The sequence below is a fragment of the Aotus nancymaae genome, unplaced genomic scaffold (genome assembly GCF_030222135.1).
Source record: "Aotus nancymaae isolate 86718 unplaced genomic scaffold, 86718_ANA_hifiasm-v0.15.2.pri h1tg000025l, whole genome shotgun sequence".
Lineage (NCBI taxonomy): Eukaryota > Metazoa > Chordata > Mammalia > Primates > Aotidae > Aotus > Aotus nancymaae.
The window spans coordinates 29574321-29597892 of NW_026988438.1; the positions used below are offsets into that span (position 1 = coordinate 29574321).

Here is a 23572-nt window from a genome sequence, read left to right on the forward strand (position 1 = left end):
TGAGCAGTTAAAAGGTATAAACTAAGTCCATTTGTACAAGAGGATTTCACAAAGTTCATGGAAATATGTAATTAAAAAATAAAAAATATAAACTTTCTTTCTCAACATAAGCTCCATCAAGTTCAAGACACTTTTGTAAGCAGTGATAGCAGCCATGTAGCTCAGCCCTAAAACACTGAGGGTCCTGGGAATTCAGCCATGTCAATGCAGTCTTTTTTACATTATTACCTAAAGAAAAATGGGTGCCTTTAAAAGATTTTTTCTGATTAGAAAACAAAAGGATGTCATGAAAAGCCAAATCATGACTGTAAAGTGGATGTGTAATGATTTCCTACCAAAACTCTTGCAAAAATTGGCCTTGTTTGATGAGAGAAATGAACAGGAGCATTGTGGTGGAGAGGGATTCTCTAGTGAGAGTTTCCTGGGCATTTTTCTGCTAAAGCTTTGGCTGTCTCAAAATATTTTCATAAGAAGCAGATGTTATGGTTCTCTGGCTCCCCGAGAAAACCAACCTGCAAAATACCTTGAGCATCTCCAAAACTGTTTTCATCATGACTTTTGCTCTTGACCGGTCTCCTTTTGCTTTGACAGGACCACTTCTTTTTTTTTAAGAGGGAGCCTCACTCAGTTGCCCAGGCTGGAATGCAGTGTCAAGATCTTGGCTCACTACAACCTCCTCCTCTCAGGTTCAAGCGACGCTCCTGCTTCAGCCTCCTGAGTAGCTGGGACTACAGGCACGCACCACCACGCCTGGCTAATTTTTGTATTTTTAGTAGAGATGGGGGTTTTTAGTAGAGACAGGGTTTCACCATATTGGTCAGGCTAGTCTTGAACTCGTGAGCTCAATCCGCCCACCTCGGCCTCCCAAAGTGCTGGGATTACAGGCGTGAGCCACTGTGCCAGGCCCAACAGGACCACTTCTACCTCTTTGTAGTCACTGCTTTGATCATGCTTTGTCTTCGAGATTGTACTGGCAAAGCCATCTTTCATCTTCTGTTACAAATCTTTGAAGAAATGTTTCAGGATCTTGATCCTGCTTGTTTAAAATTTCCACCGAAATCTCTGCTCTTGTCGGCAAGCTGATCTGGGTGCAATGTTTTTGGCAACCGTCAATTGGGAAGTTTGCCCAACTTTAATTTTTCGGCTGGAATTGAGTAAACTGAACTGATTGAGATGTCTATGGTATTGGCTATTGTTTCTGCCATTAATCATCAGTCTTCTTCAATTAGGGAATGAACAAAATTAATTATTTTCCCCACAAATTGATGTGGATGGTCTGCTGCTGCAGGCTTTATCTTTAACATCATCTCATTCTTTCTTAAAAGGAATTATCCATTTGCAAACTGCTAATTTATTTGGGGCATTGTCTCCCTAAACTTTTCATAAAGCATCAATTATTTCACCATTCTTCCACCCAACTTGATCATAATTGATATCAGTTCTTGCTACAATTAAAGCAGAATTCATGTTGCTCTGGTAAGAGCTGGGGTTTTTTTGGTTTTTGGGGTTTTTTTTTTTGAGATGGAGTCTTGCTCTGTCAGGCTGGATGGAATGCAGTGGTGCGATCTCAGCTCACTGAAACCTCCGACTCCTAGGTTCAAGCAATTCTCCTGCCTCAGCCATCCCAGTAGCTGGGATTACAGATGCCCACTATGATGCCCAGCTAATTTTTGTATTTTTAGTAGAAACGGGGTTTCACCATGTTAACCAGGTTGGTCTTGAACTCCTGCCCTTAGATGATCTGCCCACTTTGGCGTCTCAAAGTGCTGGGATTACAGGCATGAGCCACTGCACCTGGCCTGCTCTGATAAGAGTTCTTTTGAAACTTATGTCTTACCCTTCTTAGTGCCTCAAACTAGATTCTGTTCAGACATGTTACAGTAAGTTAGTACCAGTTTTTTCAGTGCTAAAAGCTTTAGAAACCTATGCATAGTTAATTATGGAACAATATCAGGTAGTCTAACATATATGGAACTAGAGTCACAGAAGGAAGAGAGGTTCAGAAAAATATTCGAATAACAAAATGGATGAACTTTACCAAAGTTGATGAAAAACATATATCAAGGATTCAAGGAGTTCAATGAACAACATAAACAATAAACTAAAAACACTCCAAGGCACATGATAATTATTATAAATTACTGAAAACAGTAATAAAGAGAAAACCTTATTGGCCACGAAAGGGGAAAAGACAATCTGTGTGCAAAAGAACAAAATAAGAATTACCACAGATTCTCATCAGAAACTATGCAAATCAGAAGACAGTGGAGGGATATTTTTAAAGCACTGACAGAAAAAAGTTTAAAACTATATCTATTAGTGAAAATATATTTTAAACATGAGGGCAAATACTTTTAAAGAGAAATCAAAGATGACATAATTCATTTTCAGCAGAGCTGCACTACAGGAAATGCCTAAGGAAGCTTTTTAAGTCAAAAGGAAAATGAGAACAAATGAAAATTTGGAACTACACTAAAGAATGAAAAGTGGCCAGGCTCAGTGGTTCATGCCTGTAATCCCAGTACTTTGGGAAGCTGAAGCAGGAAGACTGCTTGAGGTCAGGAGCTCAAGAACAGTCTGGGAAACATAGTGAGACCCCCTTCTCTACCATTAAAAAAAAAAAAAAAGTTTTAATTAGCCAGGTGTGGTGGCATGCATCTATAGTCCCAGCTATTGAAAAGGCTAAGGCATGAAGATTGCTTGAGTCCAGGAGTCCAAGCCTGCAGTGAGTTATCATTGTGCCACTGCACTACAGTCTGTGTGACAGAGTGAGACCCCATCTTGAAAAGAAAAGAAAAAAGAAAAAAAAAGAGGAGAGGAGAAGGGGAGGGGAGAAGGGAAGGGAGGGGAGGGGAGGGGAGGGCAAAGAAGGAAAGGGAAGGGAAGCAGAGACTGGAAAAAGTAAATAAAGGTACGAAAATAAAATCTTTCATACCTTTCTTCTCATTTTATACTCTTTAGAAGATCATTGATCTTTATGAATATAGCTGCCAAAATCATCAACAAAATACCAGCAAACCAAATGTAACAGCTTATTAAGAGGATTATACAGCATGGCCAAGTGGAATTTATCCCAACAATTCAAGGGCAGTAGCTCAACATATAAAAATTAATCAGTGTAATACATCACATTAATATAATAAATTTTTTGAAAAAGATAAATGATGCAGATTAAGTATGTGACAAAATTCAACATCATTTCAAGATAAAAAACCACTCAGTATATTAGGAATAGAAGGGTACTTTCCTAACAGTTGGCATTATACTCACTGAAAGAATGAAAATCCCCTGCCCCCCTAGATCAGGAACAAGGCAGACCGCTTTCACCACTTTTATTCAACCTGGTACTGGAAGTTCTAGCCACAGTAATTAGGCAAAAATAAAAATAAAAAACACGCAAATTAGAAAGGAAAAGATAAAATATTCTGTTTGCAAATGACATGATCTTAAATGTAGAAAACTCAATCCACAAAAAAAATTTTAGAATTAATAAATTCAGAGCCATACCACTAATCTGCATTAGTTCAAATCCTACATCTGCCCATTACTAGCTTAATCATTCTATGCTTCAGTTTTTCCTTCTCAAAAATGGGGATAACAAGGCAATCTAAAAGGTTGTATGTAGGGATGAAATAAATTGATCCATATAAAGGTATTAAGCAACTAGTCAAATAAAGCCCCTATGTTTGCTGTTATGTCTTATTGCTTCTTGTTGATGTAAGTGCCTTATAAGTTATTTGAAATTTCTTATACTAGAATTTAACTTTAAAATTTTGTCTAAATGGCTCTGTTTATTTTGGTAATGATATTGAAACTGTAATAGGAGTACTGTGATGACTCAGGGACCCATACTAAGCAATGAATGAAACAGTCTCTCCAGAAAGGAGCTGAGCCAACCAGAGAGTTGGAAACCATACATGTTAAACACACATGATAACACAAAGTAGGAGTGGTGCAGAACACCAAGTACTATGTAAATTGTGTAAACTTCCTTGGTTAGTGCTGTAGTCTCTAAGCATTTGCCATGTAAATTCCAAGTATGTCCGTGCGAAATGAAAACTTGGACCATCTTAAAACTTTTTTTGTTTTTATGGAATTCAAAATCATTTTTGTGGTTGCTAAGAATGAAATTTACAGACTAACATTTCTTTTTATTCATTAAAAAAATTCAGAAAAGTTTAAGAAAACAAAATTAACATGCAAAATTTAGGTGTATTACTGTAAATTAATGATGAGTACTCTGAAAAGTAAATTAAGAAAACTATTCAGTTTACAGTAGCATCAAAGAATAAAATACTTTGGAATAAATTTAATCAAAGAGGTGAAATACTTTTACATAGCAAACTACACAACTACTGAAAGAAGAGCTCTAAAGCAAGGGAAAGATATCCTATGTTCATGGATTGAATGACATAATATTGTTAAGAGGACAATATCACCCAAAGTGATATACAGGTTCAATGTAATCTCTATAAAAAATCATATTGCCATTGTTTTCAGACCTAGAAAACCCCATGCTAAAATTTATATGGAATTTTAAGGGACCGCAAAAGTAGAAACAATTTTGTAACAAAGCCAAAGCTGGAGGTCTCATATTTCTCAAATTCAAATCTACAAAACTATGGTAATCAATACAACGTAGTGCTGGCACAGAGATGGATATATAGAGACCAATGGAATGGTCTCCAACATTGGGGAGCAGATTTCAACGTGAGATTTGGGAGGGTCAAACGAACCAAACAATGGCGACTTTACAATGACTAGGATGGTTATTTAAAAAAATAAGGAAAATAGCAAGTATCGATGAGGATGTTGAGAAATCAGAACTCTCAGGCATTGTTAGTGGAAATGTAAAACGGCACAGCTGTGTGGAAGACAGTTTTCAAAAAGTTAAATATTGAACTACCATATGACTCATGCCAACAGATATTTGTACATTAATATTTATAGCAGTGTCATTTATGATAGCCAAAGGTGGGTGACCATCAACAAATGAATAAATAAACAAAATGTGATATATACCTACAATGGAATATTATTTAACCATAAAAAGAAATGAAGTTACGATATATGCCACAGCATGGATGAACTGTGAACACGTTATGCTAAATAACATAAGCCAAACACAAAAGGACGAGGATTGTATGATTCCATTTATATGAGGTATCTAGAATTGGAAAATTTCTAGACATAGAAAATAGAAGTCACCAAAGTCTGGAGAAATGGGATAATGAGGAGTTGTTTTTTTAATGAGTACAGAGTTTCTGTTTGATATGATTTTTTTTAAAGTTAGTGAAGATGTTTGCACAACATCATGAATGCATTTAATTCCACTAAATCGTGGTACATTTTAAAATGGCAAAAGTGGCAAATTATGTATATTTTAACCACAATTTTAAAAATGAAAAAGAGATAAATTGATTGCTTAAAGCCAAACTAATAGTTATGTTGTGGAGTTTGTGGCCTATGTAGAAATAAAAAGTATAAAAACAATGGCAAAAAGGATTGAAGGAGGAAGAGAGAAGTCTATGATTATAAAGTTTTTATTCTATATAAATAAAGCAGTATAATAAAGGCACAAAATCAATTTAGTGAAGAGAGCACAGTCTTTTCAACACATGGTGCTGGAGCAACTGAATATTTGTTTTGAAAAGCAAAAGTGAACTTCAACTCATACCTCACAACTTTTACAAATTTAACTGAAAATAGATCATAGACCTAAATTTAAACATAAAACAATAAATCACCTAGAAGACAGTCTGGAAAAAATCTGCATATTCTTGGGCTTGGGAAGGACTTGTTAGATTATAATACTAAAACCACAATCCATATGAGAAAAAAAAGCTTGATAAATTAGACTTTAACAAAATTCTACAAACTTTTGCTCTGCAAAAAGAAGAAAAAGACAAGTGATAGACTGAGAGAAAATATTTGCAAATTAAATGCCCAATGAGGAGCATGCATGTAGAATACATAAAGAGCACTCAAAACTCAACATTGAGAAAGACAATGCAATTTTTAAATGAACAAAAGAACTGAACAGTCACTTCACCAACAAAGATGCACAACTGGTAAACAACATCTAAAAAGATGCTCAACGTCATATTTCATTAGGGAAATGCAAATTAAAGCCACAAGCTGCAAACCACAAACTACACACCTACTAGGATGGCTACAATTTAAAAACTGAGTGTTTGCAAAGATGCAGAGCAACTTACACTCTGAGAACTCCAATGAGAATGTAAAATAGTAAACCAATTTACAAAACACTTTAGCAGTTTATTTTAAAGTTAAATATGTACTTACTATCAATCTTTCTCCTGAGTATTTACCTAAGTGAATCAAACATTTATACTCATCTTTACACAAATGTTTATAGTAGCTTTATTCATAATCATTAAAAACTGGAAATGACCTTTCTTTCAACAAATGAATAGTTAAACAGACTGTGGAACAGTCACACAATATAATATGACTCATCAGTAAAGAGGAATACACTACTGATTTATGCGACAATACAAATGAATCTTAAATCCACTTTGATAGGTGAAAGAAGCCAAACCCCAAAGGCTACATACTATAGTGTTCAGGTACATGACACGCTAAGAAAGACAAAAACTGTAGAGACAGAAAGCAGATAAGTAATTGCCTAGGGTTGGGAGTGGGAAAAGGTTTGACTGCAAAGGTACAGCATGAGGGCAATGGGAGGGTTAAGAAACTCTTTGGTATATAATGTGATGTTGGATATTAGATTCCATGCATTTTTCAAAATCCATAGACTTGTACACCTCAAGGAGTGAATATTACTGTATGTGAATAGTTTTTTAAAAAAAATGATCTCAGGGGTTCCCAAGATGGAATGCAGACTGTGACAATGAAACTGACGGTACTACAAACATATGACACAATCACCCTGGAGATGAAAAAGAAGGGATCTAAGTATTTTGCCTAGATACTGTGAGACTAAAGATTATAAGGATGATGCATAAACACTGTACTCTATTTATCAAGTTTGTTTTCACAAAAATATGCGATAATAAGTCTAAAAATACTTGTATAGTAGAACAGAGAAAATAAGTAAATATACTGTAGATAATAAGATTCAAAGAAAGACTAGTTAATGAGAGCTAAAGTTACAAATAAGTAAAAGGAAAATGCCAAAATGAACACATCGTGTTGGATTGCAGTCACATGTGTTAGTGTAAAGTCATGCTTTTCTTTAATAGATGATGGATCAACAGATTGGTAGATTGATTGACTGATCAATTAATAGATATATGCATACACATGAATTAATACACATTCATATACTTCCTATCTCGGTCTGATGAGAGTCACCTGCACAGAAGCTGGCACACAGATCTTGATATCTATTAATGGTATTTACTGTTCTCCAATAAAATGAACTAGGGTTGCTTAAAGAAGTTGATTCCAGGGCTGGGGCAAAAATAATTCAAGATAATCCTGGAGCAACTCACGGTTCCAGAAAGATGAAGAATGCTCAAAAAAAAAAAGGAAAGGAAGAGAAGAATGCAGAGCAAGGAGGCTGGGGGCTGCCAAAGAACGCAGGGACAAACCTAGTGCCGCTCCCAGCAGCCAAGGCTCGCCATCTGAGCAGCCAAATACATAGCAGCCGTATTGGATTGCAAGCCAAGGAGCAAAATAAATAGCCATGAGTTCACACACAGTAAATAAATGATGGAGAAGAGAAAACTCTCACAGAAAGATTTCAGTTAATAGAGGTAGCTGGAATGAGAAGCGTAGAAAATTGCCGTCGGAACACCGCAGTAATAATTGCTGCAGGCAAACCCACCAATGAATGCAAAGGATTTGTTGGTTTGTTCTTTCCGGTTTTCGGTTTTGGTTTTGGAGACAGCATCTCCCAGGCTGGAGTGCACAGGCATGATCATAGCTCACTGCAGCTTCTAACGTCTGGCTCAAGTGATCCTCCTGCCTCAGCCTCCTGAGTAGCTAGGACTACAAGCACGTGCCACTACACTTGGCTAATTTTTTTTTTTTTTTTTTTTTTTTGAGGCGAGGTCTTGCTTTGCTGCCCAGGCTAATATTGAACTCCTGTCTTCAAGCAATCCTCCCACCTTGGCCTCCCAAAGTGCTTGGATGACAGGCTTAAGGAAAGCAAAGTTTCAGAGAAGAAAGGATAGTTGTTTGGTCTCAAAGTATCTCCCTCAAACTTTCAAACTAAATGCAAACAGAAAAAAATTGTAACTTTTTAGTGAAGAAACCCATCAGACACCAAGTGATGAAGATCACCATCACCAGTGATGTCTTACTCATATGATGTGCCTCATGAAATGATGCAACCAGAAGGGCATTTGGTATTCTACCCCCAAATCCACAACCTCAATGCAGTAATGAGAAAACATCTGACAAACCCAAGTTGAGGGACACTGGACAAAATACTTGACTGTCACAGATAGAGGAAACCAAAGGGACATGGTCAAATCCTGGAACAGAAAAGGAACACTAGTGGAATCTGAATGAGGTCTGTGGCTTAGGCCTAGTATCATATTAATGTTAATTTCTTAGTTTTGATCATCGCACTGTGGTTACATAAGATGTTGCCATTAAAGGAATTCTTTGTACTATCTTTGCAATTGTTCTGTAAGTCTAAAATTATTTCAAAATAAAAAGTTAGAGACATAGTGAAATCAAGAAGATGAAAAGACAAACCTCTGAGGGAAAACATTTCTAAAATATTTGTCTTATAAAGGGCTTATACCCAGACTATGTAAAGGATTCCTACAACTTAATAAGGAGATAATCTGATATTAAATGAATGGACAAGATTTTCATAGACACTTAACCAAAGAAGATGTGAAGGGAAAATAAGCACATTTAAAGATATACAGCATCATAAGCCATCAGAGAAACATAAACTTCATTGTAAGATACGACTACACACCTACTAGAATGGCTTAAAGTAAAAACCTGACAACACAAGTCTTAGCAAGGATGTGGAGCAACTAAAACTCTCTTACATTGCTGGTGGGAATGCAAAATGGTGCAGCTTCTGTAGAAACCCATTTAGCAGATGAACATAATACCGTTATACCATGCAGCAATCCTACTTCTAAGTATCTCTCCAAGAAAAAAAAAAGTGTATGTTCACATAAGGACTTGTACCAGAATGTTCATAGGAGCTTCATTCATAGTAGACAAAGCCTGGGAACGCCCCCAAATGTTCATCACTGGTGAATGGATAAGTAAATTATGGTATATACATACAACAGAATATTAGTAATAAAAAGGAACAAACTACTTACACACAACTATGTAAATGCATCTCAGAAGCGTTATAAAAGCTAAGTGAAAGACGTCGGACTCAAACTGCATGCAGGATGATTCCATCTATATGAAATTCTATAAAAAGTGAAATGATAGCAACTGAAAACAGATAAGAGTTTGCCAGGGAACAGGGGTGAGGTTATGAATTGACTGGAAAGGGTTAAGAGAGAATATTTCAGGAAAGTCAGAAATGATCTATACAGTGACCATGATGGTGGTTACACTATTGTACACATTTGTTAAAATTCATCAAATTGAACACACAAAATTGGTGAATTAAATAATACCTGTTTATTCCTTAATAAAGCTGATTAACATTTATAGATTTTTAGTAGAAAAGAGCAAGTTGCAGAATGTATGTGCTTTCTGAATTTAAAAAAACTTTATATTTGTGTATATTATTTTTTAATGTCTAGAACTATAAAAATGGGGAAAAGCGGAAAGGGATGGGATGTGGGGGATGGTCAAATGGAACATTATCTTTAATTTCAGTATTTCAGCTGTTAAAATTTGTGAACACTCCTTGCACAATTCAAATTATTTAAATTGAATATAGACGGTAGCTGGTGTTATGGTTTTTCCATGTAATATCGGCGGATATCAGAGATCGGGGTCAAGCCGGCCTCCCTATCCCGTTAGCAGATGGTCTCCTTGACCTTGGGGATGGACAAGTCCTCAGAGCGCGCGTCTGTCGGACGGTAAAACTCCCAGGGTTTAGTCCCGCCTGTGCTGGTGCCCCCTGGTGGTGATGATGCGCAACGACCGCCTCTTCCCAACAGCAGCTGCTAAAAGCCCCCCTGGTCTCAGGATGGCGCCAGGCTTGCGGAGGCTGAAGGGCGCCCAGAGCTGGGGCCTGGGCCTTGGAGCGGGTGAATAGGCCTTGGAGATCAGCTGTTTCTGGATATTTGGCCCGAATCTCCCTTGCTGAGGGGACTGGAGGCAGAGGGTACCAGAGCGACCCCTTTCCCCGGCTGGGGTTTAGCCCCTCTCCTGCGCCCCATGCATGCTGTCCTCCTTTCAGGCGCAGGCAACAGTCCTGCAGACACAGATCCTCAGAATGGACCCCACAGACAGGAGCCCCAGCCCCAGCCCTCACTTAGCTGTGGCTCTGCAGGGCCATTGGCTGCCTGGAGCCATCTGCCGCCCTCACATGATCCGCTGAGAGACCCAGCTCTGAACAGGGCTGCAGTTGGGACTGCCAGGGCGAGGCTCTGGCCACGGTCAGGTGCAGGATGAGGACCAGGGCTGAGAGTCCTGCGGACACCTCTAATAATGACACTTAGATTCTTTAGTCTCTGAGCAGCAAAACAATCTGTTATTAAGACTTTTAAGTCAAGAGCCATGGCTAACGCCTGTAATCCCAGAGACTCAGAAAGCTGAGGTGGGAGGATCACTGGAGGCCAGAAGTTCAAGACCAGCCTGGGCAATATAGCAGCCCTCGCCTCTAAAAAAAATAATAATAATAAAATTAATTAAAAAGAAACAAAAACACTTTTAAGTCACTTGACAGTTCCAAAGAGAATTTTCTGCTGAACAGAAATGATGAAACTAAGGAAAGGAATCTCATTCCCCACTGGTCAGGGGCACCTGCCCAACTCCACTCCCCCACAGGCCCTGGCTCCTTCCTGAAATGCCTCTTTCTCCTCCCAGTAGCAGACTCAACCCCTGCAGACACTTAGGAACGTCCAAAAATGTCCTATCTAGGATCATGATGATGGTCACCCTATTGTGCATATTTGTTAAAAATAACCGACCAGGCAAGATGGCTAATATCTATAATCCCCAGCACTTTGGGAGGCCGAGGCGAGTGGATCACGAGGTCAGGAGTTTGAGACCAGCCTGGCCAATAAGGTAAAACCCTATCTCTAATAAAAATACAAAAATTAGACAGGCGTGGTGGCACATACGTGTCATCACAGTTGTCCGGGAGGCTGAGGCAGGAGAATTGCTTGAACCCAGGAGTCAGAGGTTGCAGTGAGCTGAGGTCACGCCACTGCACTCCAGCCTGGGCAACAGAGCGAGACTGTTTAAAAAAAATCACCAAAGTGTGCACATAAACTTGCTGAATTTTGTTTTTTGTAAAGTATTCCTCAATAAAGCTGATTAAAATGTAAAGATGTTTAGTAGAAAAAGCAAGTGCCAGAATATGGGTTTTTTTCCATTTAAAAAAAACTCTATATGTGTGTATATGAGAGTTTTTTAATGCCTGGAACTTCCACATCAAAATCATAAAAATAGGGGAAAATGGGGGAAAAGCGGGGAAAATGGGGGAAAAGCAGGCAAAAGCAGTAACACCTGTTGGGGGAGGGGCGAGGGCGAGGTGTGGGTGGGCAGGGGCGCGGAAGGGACACTGGCCTTCAGCCAGACAACATGAGAACAATGTGACACTTTGTTTTCCTCCAACCAAAGACGGTGCTTTGAACTGTGCATAGATAACTCATTTCTTTATAAACTTTAAACTTTACTGCAGACTTTGCCCTCTTCTCCTGGAGCAGGCTTTCTCTAGCCGGCCCTGTGAGGTGAGTGGGGCTAGAGAGGGGAGATGTATAGACCTGTGAGATACACAGACCCAGCCGTTCCTTGCATGCGCCCCACATGGAGAATTGGCCTCATTCTGCAGAATGAGAAACTGAGGTGCCCAGGGTCTCAAAGGAAATTGTTCTCTGAGCTGGGACTGGGACTCAGGCCCCTAGGTTCCCAGCCCTGGCTGCTGTCGGCAGCCTAAGTTGCATGCTGTAACTCGCCACAAAGCTTTGATTCAAAATTTGAATGTGCTTATTTTGGTTTGAAGTGGTTATTACTAACTCAAGGCACAGAGGGAGCAGAGCCCCCAGAACATGGTGGAAGCATCCTACGCAAAGGTGCCCCCCAGGCCCCAGCTGCACCACACACACACACCGTCCCTCCTGGCCCCACTCCTCCAGCATTCCAGATGAGGAAAACCACCACCACCAAGCCAAGGAGGAACTGGGACACCGTAGGCATCACAGAGAAGGAACCACTTCACCCACTCTCCTTACAGATGGGGACCAGAGAGGGCAGGAGACCCATCCAGGGTCACACAGCCAATTAGAAGCAAAGCAAGGACTCAGGCCCAGGCTGGTGTCCCTGGCCAGCCACTCCTTGCAGAGCAACACGTAGGTGGGAGAAAAGGCAGTGTCTAAAAATGTTGCCGTGAGTCTGGGTAGGGACAGAGCTAAAGAGCCAGGGCTAAGGTGCTGAGGACGGGCCAGCCAGACTGCTGCGGGAGTGGGGGTCTGAAGGCCTGGAGGCTGCGGCAGACACGATGGGCCTGTGCTCAGGCATGGGAAAGAGTGGCCGGGAAGAAATCGAGGGTAGTGAGCTCCCACAATGAGGCCCTGCCGCAGGCCCAGCATGGATGCGTCTCCCAGAAACCGAAGATTGAGTGGACGGCCCAGAAGGCCATCTACAGCATGCTCCCACTTTCATAAAGCTCGAAAATAAAGTGGACCAATATACTGATTAGGCATACAGGCATGATTGCAAATGTTTTCTTTTTAAGCAGGAAAGATAAACACACAATTCAGGATAGTCGATACCTTTAAGGGATGCTGGGGGAATAGGAGAGGTGCACAAGCTACATGCGAATTTTGGAAATGTTACAGTTCCTGAATTGAGTGATGGGCTCTGGAGTATTTATTATGTTATTAAACTTTATAATTTGCATCTCTAATAATTCCTACTCATATAGGGCTTACTATGTGCCAGGCGCTTTAATAAGCACTTTACATATACTAGCTCATTTAATCTTCACAACCTTATGAGGTGGGTCCTCATTTGCCAGATGAGGAAACTGAGGCACCAGTGATTTGCTGGAGTTCACACACCTGGTATCTGGCCCCAGATTCTAACCCAGGCAGCCTGATTCCAGAGCCCGTGGTCTAAACCATTCTACCAAGCTCCATATATTATTGTATAAGTAACCAATGTTTCATTCTTGTAATCAAATAAAAAATGTAAAGTGTACTGGGAGAGGCAGGAAAGGAGGTAACCACTGTGTCACAGGCAAGAGGGGCAGGGCCTGAGATGGAGAGAAACTCCCCCTCCAACCCTCCCCTTCCCCAGGGTAAATTCCTCCCCTCCTTCACCCTCCCCTCCACCTGCCCAGCCCCTAAACCTTCTTCAAGCTCCCTCTCCCCCTCAGTGGCCTCCCTCATTGCTGAACCCTCTTCTCTGAGCAACGAGGGCTGATGATCCCGTGCTTTTGTTTACAAACCTGGGTGGCCTGGTGATGTGTACTGGTCTGATGATGTGTACTGGTGTGGTCAAGATAGACTGGTCTCAGCATGGAAGACTTCATGGAGGAAGCAGCCCTGGTCCCCTCTGAGAGGACCTGGAGGGCTAGGCCAGAGCTTCAGCCCCTAGTGCCCCCTTCAGAGATGCTGAGCCTGGGGCTGGGCACAGGGGATGCTGGAGTCAGTTCTGATCAGAGGAGGGGGCTACCCCCAGAATGGCAGGGGCAGGGGTGGCAAGTACCAGGAGCGGATGGATGTCCCCTGAAGCCTTCTCCTGGTCTCTCCCTGCAGCCCAACCTTCACCCTTCCCCACCCAGCTCCCTTATTTATAAAGCATATGTCCCCGTGTCCCTGCCTGCCCCTACTGTTTATCCAAAGCTTCAGCTGCTTCCCCTGATAACCCTAGAACAAGTGATCCTGGAAAACTGGGAGGGCCCCAGGGGCAAGCATAGTTCAGGGACACTCCCCCCACCCCTACTCAGGAATCTTCATTGGCTCCCCATGGACACTCCAGGATCTGATGCACACAACATGCTCAAAAATCAGTAGCTGTCCCATGTAAAATGTTAATTTCAGTTTTTGCCCATAGGAGCTATTCCAGACCACTTTGCCAAAGGCCTCAAAGGCAACTGAGACAATTTCAGGTCCAGGGAGTGGAAGTGACTTGCTCTCGCTCACGTGACGAGGCCATCTGAAGTCCTCTCTACTCCACCGCCCTGCCTTTCTGCCCAACCATTATACACAAATGCAAAGAACTTAGTCCCAGACCTTTCCAGCTGTGTGACTTTGGTTGCTTGCCTAACCTCTCTGATTTAGAGTTTCTTCATCTATAAAATGCAAACATTGTCTGTTTTCTTCAATACCCAGCACCCAGAATGGTGCTTGACACGTAGTAAGGGCTCGATAAATATTTCTTGGATGAATGAATGAGTAATCCCTAACTCTCAGCTCATTTATGAGTATCAAGCCAAGCAGAAAATACGAAGTTCCTGCACAGTGCCAAATGCACGGCGGAGACGTTGCAGAGGGTGCTCCTCTTGCCCCCTCACTGACCACGATGAGGATTCTAGCCCCCTTCTGACCCCAGCCAGGCACCCCGGATGGCCAAAGCCCAGACTCCATCCTGAAATCACAGGCACCCAGAGCTCTGAGCCTCTTGAGTTTGCCGAGCACCCCCAGGCCAGCCTCTTCCCTGGCAGCTCCTCTGGCCTCTGCTCCCCACTTCTCTGCCTCACCACAGGCCTTCCACTCGGCGCCTGGGGAAACAGTGCCCCTGGCCTGCACGAATGCCCAGCCTGCCAGGCCCGGGCCCCCTGGACATTGCTTTCTCCTCCTCTCCTTTGTTCAGCAAATGCTTCCCTGCTTCTGGAACTGTCTCCCGGGACTCACAGTGGAGGAGAGGCCAGCAGGGATGGCAGAGATCATGCCTGTGCTCAGGGCCGTTCGGGGGTGTAACGGTCTCAGCAGGGATGGTGTAGGACTGTCCTCCCAGCACAGAGAAAAGCAGAGATGAGAAATGGTCACAGCAAAAGGTAATCAGAGGTGAGGGCCACCGCTAGCTCCGGGCAGCAGAAAGAGCTCCAGTCCCATCTCTGCGACTGAGCCCAGAGGTGACTTGGGGCAGGTCCCATCTCCCTGGCCTCAGTGTTCCCAGCTCTAGGATGGTGCCGGCGGCGGGGCTGTGGTCAGTCCCCCATCACCTCCCGCTCTCATCTGGCTTTCTCGTGTCATCTCACCCCAGTATCCCCACAGGCAGACGCAGGGCTCCCAGAACAACCAGGCAAACAGGAAGCTTCTACTTTAGCCCCGCCTGCTAAGGAGCCTAACTCCATCCTCAAGCATTAAGCCCTAGAACCTGCCCTGCAGGGGTCCCCGAGGGATTAGCGTCCAGCCGTGGAGGGTCGGGCTGATGTGGACACGTGGGCAGGGCTTTGGAAATGGTCCCCCTGGCAGGTCCCAGGGGAAGGCGCCTCCCTGGCAGCTTCCCCAAGAGTTGGGCTGAGGTGCCCGGATGATGTTTCCACCCGGATAAGCCCGGAGAGTGTGGAATGAGAGGCAGGCCTGTGAGGGCTGCGCGGGCCTCCTCCCACAGGCCGGCAGGCCGGACCGGCTCTTTGTACAGCCGGGGAGAGAGAGGCCGCGCCACAGTGAGAGCGCAGGCACAGCCGCCACCTCAGGCCTTCCTCTCAGTGCTGTGTTATGCGCGCGGGGAGGGGCTGGCCAGGGTCGCACAGCAAGGCAGCGGCAGGAGCCGCAGGTCCCCCAGGGTGAGCGCAGGCCTGCCCCTCTCACAGGTGGACAGGCGCAGGGTCCCCACCTAACACTGGTGGGTGGGATGCTGGGGCCTCTGAGAAAGGTCCCCAGACTGCCATCCCTCTGTGTGTCCCTGAGGGCAAAGCTAAGCAAGCCTGAATTAGGGCAGAGCTGCGGAGATCAGCTGGGGTCTCCATAATAAAGCCCCAAGGCTGACACGTAGACTTCAGGCATGAGGTTTTGAAAAGCTTTTGGACAAAATCCTCCAGCCAGGAGTGTCTTTCGGGACTCTCAAATTCAATCCCCATGTCTACATGGGGACGCTGAGGCCGAGAAAGGAGTAGGGGCTCATTCATGGTGCCACGGTGAGTCAGGAGCAGAGGCGAGCCTGGAACTCTGGGCCCTGACTCCTACCCCAGTGCTCTCTCTAACGTCACTGGCTGCTGCGGCTGGGGCAGCGAGGGAGCCTCGGTGTGCAGAGCCCATCCAGACATGCTGGGATTGGCCTGCTTTGGAAGCGGCTGGATGAGGCTGTGGCTCTGCTTGGGCTCACCCCCAGTTCGCATCACCTTTGCCCACAGCTCCAGGAGCTTGGCACGGACACAAGCCCCAGCTGGTTCCAGCACAATGGAAGGATAGTCAATGATTCATGGAGGCTTCGTTCCTCGGGGCCTTCTCCCAGTGCCCAGGAGCCCGCTCCTGGCTCCTGTACAAGCTCCCCAAGCAGGGCAGGACAGGGATTGATCAGTGCTGGGCCTGGAGGGAGACTGTGGGAGGGTCCTCCCCACCCACCATCTCTTCCTCTCCACTTCTCTTTCTCCTTGCTCCTCCCTCCCTCTCTCCCTTTCTCTCTCTCTCTCCCTTTCTCTCTCTGGCACACCCCAAACCTGCCTCCCCTCCCCTCTACCTCACCAGCACCCTCACTGGGAATTCTGAACCTTTCCTTCCTCCTCCTTCCCTCACACCTGCCCTCAGGAGAGGTTTTGATAGACTAAGCCATCCTGAGGTTTCAGACAGGGAAAGCTGAAAGCTGAGGGGCCCTCAGAGATAACACCCAGGCCAGCGTTTACAATGGGTATTTTGTAGAAATCCAGCTGTCTGAAATGGTAATCCATGTTACTTCCAAAAGAAGGTTCTGTGGACAAACAAGTTTGGTGAACACAGGCTTCAATAAAATGAGTTCTGATTGCAGGGCTTGTCAGAGCCTCTACTCTGCTGACAGAATGATGAGACTCCAAGAGGGTGATGGGGTTTCCAAACTTACCTCGCCACCTGTAAAAACCAGTCAATAGCTCCAAGAGCTGAGACGCTCACTTGGTGAGGACCACAGAGGTCAGGTGACCTCCCCAAGCCCCTCCACTCAGGACTTAGCCAGGAGCATGGGTGGTACCTATTAGTAAAGTCCCTCTGGCTGCTAAGCTGTTTCAAATCCAACTCTTCAGGATTTTTTCCTCCAGAAAAATCTCCCCGAGGGCAGCCTGGGCAGCTTCACACTTAGAGAGAAAGAGGGAAAGGGGCAGGGGCCTGGAGCCCTTGGAATTCTCTGGAACCCAAACTGCAGGCCCATGGAGGCATTCCTGGGCTTGATGTCTCTGGCCTCACATTCCTGGAGGCAGATGCAGCTGCCCTTCCCAGCCCGGGAGGTCACTGCCAGCAGCGGAAATTCTTGGAGTTCGTCTCGGATGGAAGCTGCCACCAGCCCATCAGCTACAATCCAGGCGCAGTAGCGGCTCAGCGGCTCCAGGGAACTTCAGGAACAGTTTAACAGTCACCCCCACCCAAGGGCCCAGGAATCCTCCTGCAGGGCATAGAGCGGTGACTCCTCTTCAGATCTGCAGACACAGATGGGAGAGAGGGGGTAAAGTGAGGCAGGATACAAAAAGGTACAGGTGTGGGGAGGGCGGGGAGATCGCTGAGTCCATCTCCTCGCTGCTGAGACCCAGACACGGGGTGAAAGCACGGAACGCTAGGAAAGGGCACCCGAGGTGCATTTCAGAGCTGCGGCACGTGCTTGGCATTGGCACGCGCCAGGTGGCCTGTTGGAATTTTGGGGCCACATCTCCTGTGACCAGCCTCCACAACCTGCCTCTGTCAATGATTTGACTGGGACATGAAACTAGCTCTGGCCACGCTATGCCGTCTTCAACATGGAATTCACCTCCCAGTGCCTGACTTCACAAGGAATGTCAGCTGAGGAAATGTGATCAATCAGTATAAAGGTTACTGACATTCTTACCACATGTAGAATTTATTATACATTTCTTATTGAAGAAAAGTGTTCACTGACCACCCACCAACATTTTTGTGTAGAATCAGTTCAAGATTAGAAATTGGATCTGGCAAATAAGATAGATGAGAGCATTGGTCCTGTCGGCCTGGTTGGCAAGTGAGGAAGGGGAGCCCGGACTCCCACCAGACCCCCAGGAACTTGCTCTTCCCAGCTGGACAAAACATCAGCTGCTGGGAACTCGGCAACGTGGCTCTATTCTGTGGCTGGGTCTGGGTAAGATCCCCTCATATTGTTCAAAAGCTGGATTTCAGGAAGGTTTCCTTGGAGTTTACATGATTCCTGTCATCCCCTGGCAGGCAGTAGCCTGACACAGTCCAGAAGACCCTGCAGTTGGGTCCACAGGCATCTCATAGACGTGCACAGATGCAGTGTGGGCATTCCTGCCGATAGGCCTGACCTGACTCTCCAGAGAATTGAACCTCCTATGCACGTGCACACACACGCACCCCCCACCCCCCAAAGTGATATTCCAAATATATTAACACCCTGTGTGCCGTGAGCAGCACCCCCAGCCACCTGCTCTACACTCACACGATTAGAATACATTTTCATGGTTTTATTGGTTCGATTTGTTTCCTATTTGAGTTCCTTAAAGGCACAAGTTATTACTTCTATTTAAGGTGCCTTATGAAAAATATAAGCTTCTTTTTAAAACACTTATATGAAATAAAGCACCAGGGACAAGTTGACCCCTTTCAGAATGTTCAAGGCTGCTGTGAATGGTAAGCTTCAGTCCTTAAGAACTTTTTGTCTGTGCTAATTCTTTGGGTTTGCTTTTTCTTGGATTGGACTCATTTGTTGAATCAGCTTTCCTCATATTACTATTTCAGAGGGAGAAAGGGTAATACTCTTCTACAAATTATAGATCTGCTTACCGACTTAGCAGCTTATTGAGAAATGTCTGCCAATTCACCCTTAATGAACACAAGCCAGGCCAGCCTTCTTAACCCGATATTCTTCCTGGGGAGCATGCTGGCTCTAGGCAAACTGAGTCTCGTACCTGGTGGTGACGTCTATTCGGAATAACATGTCTCCTGAGTTCCATATAACTCAAGGCGCAGAGGGAGCAGAGCCCCCAGAGCACAGTGGGCGCATCCTGGGGGAAGATGCCCCCCAGGCCCCAGCTGCACCCCATACACGCACTGCCCCACATGGCCCCACTCCCTGGGAATTCCAGATGAGCCAAAGCACCACCTCCGGGTCAGGGAGGGACTGGGTCACCACCGACATCACAGAGAAGGGAGCACTTCACCCACTCTCCTTACAGGTGGGGAGACTGAGGACCAGAGAAAGCAGGAGCCTTGGACTATGTGCCCCAATCTGCATACACACACACACACACACCCACACACCCTTTTTCTAACTTGGACCTTGCTGGATAGACACCTCTTACTCCCTCTCACCCAGGATTGATGTGTAAAATATATACCACCCTGGTATAGTGAAGACATGAATCCATCAGAACTATCCCACAACTGTAGTGCTGGACAGGGTCCGAGGCCCCTTAACCCATTGAGTGCTGGCTTGTGGGGAGGTCTGGGGGAGAATAAAGAGGGGCAGGTAGCTAGGAAAGCCAGACAGCAGCACTAGGAGGATGTTACTTGGATGGCTCAAAACAGATGGAAAGATTTTAATGTTTTAAGAGCAGGTGGGCCGGGCGCAGTGGCTCACGCCTGTAATCCCAGCACTTTGGGAGGCCGAGTTGGGGGGCGGGTGGATCACCTGAGGTCAGGAATTCGAGACCAGCCTGGTCAAAATAGCAAAACGCTGTCTGTACTAAAAATACAAAAATTAGCCAGATACGGTGGCACATGCCTGTAATCCCAGCTATTCGGGAGGCTGAGGCAGAAGAATCGCTTGAACCCAGGAGGCAGAGGTTGCAGTGAGCCAAGATAGCACCACTGTACTCCAGCCTGGGCAACAGAGCAAGACTCCAACTCAAAAAAAAAAAAAAAAAAAGAACAGGCTGAAGATCAGTTGTGCCCTCACCCAGTTCCTGATTGATGCACTGGAAAGAACAGAAAAATAAGCAAAATCCGACATGCAGAAAACATGGTTTTATTGGAATGAAGCAGAATCACCTAAGCAGGACGAGCTCATTAAAATTGCTGGATACCCTTTGCCATAAGCCTCTCTGCACACCAGGGCCCGAGGTATCGGTGGGGACTAGTGGGCTCTTGAGGGCTAGGGAACACAGCCCATAAGCGCAGGATTCACCTGCCTTCCCTATCTACAGAATCGCCCTCTTTTTGGCAGTAAGGACGGTAAACATCACTACCTTTGGGTCTCCAGGCCCCCAAGAATGGCCCCACCCTGGCCCCCAGCTCGGCAGCAAATTCCACTCATTGTCCTCATTGTGTTCTAAACCTAAAGAAAACAAGGCATCATGCCCAGCAGCTCCTCCATGAAACATTAATCACTGTCCCCTCCTCGAGAGGTTTCTAACCAGTGAAGGTGTGACCTACAGGAGCCATGGAAAAATCCCAATGGGTCAGCACACGGCCTGACCACGCCATGGGCGGGGGACCCAGCACCAGTTCCTCCAGTGCTTTTCCAGACTCCTGACTGGGGTTCCAGGGGTACTGAGGACCACCTAAGAATCCCAAAACGGACAGAACCCTCCCTGCATCTACCAAATCCCCCAAAGGCACCGCGGTCCTTGTGGTCTAGTGGCCTTAAGCCCGACACCCTTCCATTTGGGCCCTCAGAGCCCACAGGAGCGTTGAGATGGATGACCGTGCTAGCAGGGCCAGGACTATGGGCCACTAACCCCGCTGAAGCTTCACCACATCTGTGACCAGTTCACGACTCCTAGTCCAGGGTGTTGCAGAAATCAAGCCTTTTCCCTATAACCTCTCAACACCTCTCCAGGGCTGGGAAAGATAAATCCCCTTGATTCTGGAGGAGAAAGTGAAATGTCAAAAGGGAAATATGCATCTATAAGGAGCTCAGACTCTTGAATGTTTAGAAACCCAGGAGAGGTTGATCTGATGATTGAGATCATAAATATGTGTGGCTGAAATCCAACCTCAGGCTGATGTGAACGTTCACCTCTGGGCTCCGGCTGACCCTCTGATCTGTCCCAGCGTTCCTAGGGGGCCTCAGAATAAATGGAGCAATTGCAGAACCACAACTTTTTGCTCTTGTGAGTTTAATGGAAAGACAAATGTTCTAGGATTCAGTGGCTGCTAGATTACATCCTGCTTCCTCCTGGGCCGGGTGCAGAGGGCACAACCTTCCAAGCCAGCTGAGCCATTCCATGTGCAATCTCAAGGGAAGGGCCAGGAGGGCATCTGATGGAGATAGTGACCTGTTGTCTGGTCTCATCAGGGACCCAGTCAGAGAGGGACGACAGGTGCCCCCCACCAACTCACATCACACGTGCAGCTGCCTGAATGTTCAACAGCCTGAGGACAAAGATTGAATCCTGGGAGCTTTCAGGAAATTTACTACTTCCATTAAAGTCTGATGAACAGACAAGGTCTCAGCTGCCCAAGGAGCCCTGCTTCATCTGTTATTCCCTCAAAACTCTTCCTGTGTTGGGCTGTATAGAAGATGAGAAGAGCAGCATTGGGGATGGCCCCAAAGAGATGGGGTGCCTAGAGCACTAAACCCGCAGGCTGGAAGATGAGGAGTAATCTGGAATTGCCTTTGCCCTAAGCTGTTGCCCCCTTGCCTGATGGGTAGCTGAGGCCACTGAGGCCCTGTCTTAGTGCATTATTATCCCTCATGATGCAGCATTGCCCTTCCCCTTCTCAGATACTCTGCTGGGTGAACATGTTTCCCAGACATTTTTCTCCCAGGGAGAGGGGTAGCCAGGCCCTGGAAGACAGTGGGGAGGCTTGGGTGGGGCCAATGCTAAGGGGAGCAGCCTCAGGCCCTGTGATACCAACGTGTCTCAAGCAGACACCACGTCCAGCTGACCCTGGAATAAGCAGGCTTCTCCTGACGCCGAGTGGCTCTAGGGCTGGCACTTCTCCTTCCCCCTCCCCATGCGCACTCTGCTGGAGTGGCTGCACTCGCCACGCAGCCTGGCTTCCTGGCTAGCCCAGAGCTTAACTTTTAGCAGGAATCCTGACAAAACAGGCCAAGACCACATTGTGGAAAGAGCCTGATCTTTGAAGCCAAGCAGAACATGTTCAAATCCCAATTCTGCCACCAACATGCTGTGTGGCCTGGGGAAAATCATTTCATCTTCAGGGACTCTGGCACCCTCTACAAATGGGGACACATATCTCTACCTTCCAAGGATGTCGTAAAGATTAGAGCGAATGTATGCATAATCTCAGGGAGATTCCTCACACATAGTGAGTGCTCAAGAAATAGCAGTCCCCTGATGTCTTATTCAGGCCCTGCCTCTTGGCTCTAGGATTCTATAACTAAGCAATACAATAAAGAAGGCTGTGCCATGGAGTGGGGGTGAAGTGGGGGTGGGGGTCGGAGTGAGTGAGTAGGAGTTGAGGTGGCTGGACTCATAGCAGGGGTTGGGAGGGCTTCAGGCCTAGAAGGATGGGATGAGTTAAGGAGACAAGCCGAGAAGGGCTGTGAGAGACAGCATCGGCACACCCTCACAGGTGGGCCTGGGATGCAGCGGGCTAGCTGGTAGCCGATTCCCACAGCCTGGCTGGCACGCTGCCATTTTTATGCCCCTCTCAAGCTGGGAGAAAAGTTTCCTTATCTGTTAAATGGGCTGGAAGTTCTTGCGAGGGAGTGGAGAAGAGTGTGCAGATGTGATGCACTGGTTTGCAGGGACTGAGACAGCCGAGTGACCCAGGGCACGCTGAAATAAGAAAGCCTGTCCCATCAACACGGCCTCAGTCTTCACTGTCGGGGTGCCTAGCCCCTGGCTCCCTGAGACCAAGCCCCTCTTATATCACCGTCAGCCAGGTGTTCCACAGAGTGGGCAGGAACCATGTGTCTCCCAGGAGCAGTGCCGGGGCGCCAGGACCTGCCCATACACTATTTCCCAGCTCAGCCCACTGCCATGTTACCTATTCCCTATGATCAGGCACTAAGTGTGTGTGCATGTCGGGAGGGTCAGGAGCCGGGGTCCCAATCTCAGCCTGATGCAGAGCCAACCACACTGGGCTCTGATGAGCAAGTCTGTCTCCCATGAGACGCTCAGCCCAGGTCAGATGGGTGGCAAATGTGAATGGAGGGAAGGAGGAAGGCGGAGCGATCCCTAGTGTTCCCGGGGTCATGCTCTGTGGAGGATAGAGGGGATGAGGGGCTGGGGGGCTGTTAGACTTCAGGCCTACTTTCCCCCATCCCTTCCATACTCAGGAATCAGAAATGGCTCCCATAGCCCCATTTAAACTGATCAGAATCCTGCCTTTTCCCTGCCCCCAGATCTTCAGTCATCCCACTGGGCTCTGGAAGTCTCCTACTAGGAGTAGGACCCTGTGTCCCTCAGATGAAGTCTGTGATGTGGCTGTCTCATCGCCTGAGATCAGGGGTATTGAAGGTA

The 23572-nt window shown here is 46.0% G+C and overlaps 1 protein-coding gene across 2 annotated transcripts in view; it reads right to left on the reverse strand.

Annotated features, from left to right (window-relative positions):
- Positions 1-17708, reverse strand: part of GHRHR (growth hormone releasing hormone receptor) — a 38134-nt gene extending 20426 nt beyond the window's left edge. Inside the window, exon 1 of one of the 2 annotated variants that reach the window (XM_021674941.2) lies at positions 17080-17708. The gene's annotated coding sequence lies outside the window, so the exon portion shown is untranslated. The remainder of the gene's footprint in view (positions 1-17079) is intronic. The other variant, XM_021674938.2, reaches the window with a different exon arrangement.
- Positions 17709-23572: the final 5864 nt, after the last annotated feature.